We start from the raw sequence: 1,100 nt of genomic DNA on the forward strand, positions 1-1,100 counted from the left end.
TTCCTAATTATTTTCATAGTATTTATAAACAAAAATGCTTACTATTGCATTTATCACCGTTTCGATAAGAAAATGAAGTAAAGAAGCTAAACAAACAATTTAAGATGTTTTGCATGATGCCATTAAAATTGGATAACATTTGTAACACACGTGTTCCAAAATTAATAGATTAAAATCTATGTATTATTAACATTAAAATTAAACCATTTATAAAATTACTCAATCTTCATTTCTATTCGTCACCCAAACTCCACTTTTCAATATATATATAAAAGCCAACAAAAATCGATCACAGAAACTCATTCACTTGCATTTTTTCTCTTTTTGCTTTTTGATCACTCACTCTAGATCTCTCTCTAAAGAATAAGTAACTTCATTGTAGGAGTAACTAGACTTTTCATTTTTATTCTTCATAGTTTTTATAAACAAAAATAATTACTATTGCTTTCAATCATCATATTGATAAAAAAAAAAAAAAAAACAAAGTTAAGAAGTTACTCAAGTAATTTAAGATATTTTAAATAATGCAATTAAAATTAGATAACACGTGCAACAAACATGTCGAAAAATTATTAATCTTAAAATTTGTACACTATTAATATTAAAGTTAAATTATTTGTAAAATTACTCCATCTTTATCTTTATTCAACCAAATTACACTTTTCAGTACATTTATAGAAGCCAACAACAATCGATTTCACAGAAAAATCATTCACCTGCACTCTTTCTTTTTTTGCTTTTCATCTCTCTCTCAAGAGAAAGTAACTCCATTGCACAGGAGTAACTGAACTTTCCTTCTTTTTTTTCATAATATTTATAAACAAAAAACAATTATTATTGCTTCTAATCAACGTGCTGATAAAAAATAAAGTTAAACAACTAATTGAAGATATTTTGCATGATGTAATTAATATTGGTTCCAGGTGTCACAAAATTAGTATCTTAAATCTGTGCACTATTAACATTAAAGTTTATCTGCTTGTAAAATCATTCCGTCCTTATCTCTATTCGTCACCAAACTTCACTTTTCAGTACTCCTATATATTTAGAATGAGATAATATATCAAAACTTCCTGAATTTATTTAATAATTTACTTTAA

Source organism: Capsicum annuum, chromosome 3 (assembly GCF_002878395.1).
Source record: "Capsicum annuum cultivar UCD-10X-F1 chromosome 3, UCD10Xv1.1, whole genome shotgun sequence".
Classification (NCBI taxonomy): Eukaryota; Viridiplantae; Streptophyta; class Magnoliopsida; order Solanales; family Solanaceae; genus Capsicum; species Capsicum annuum.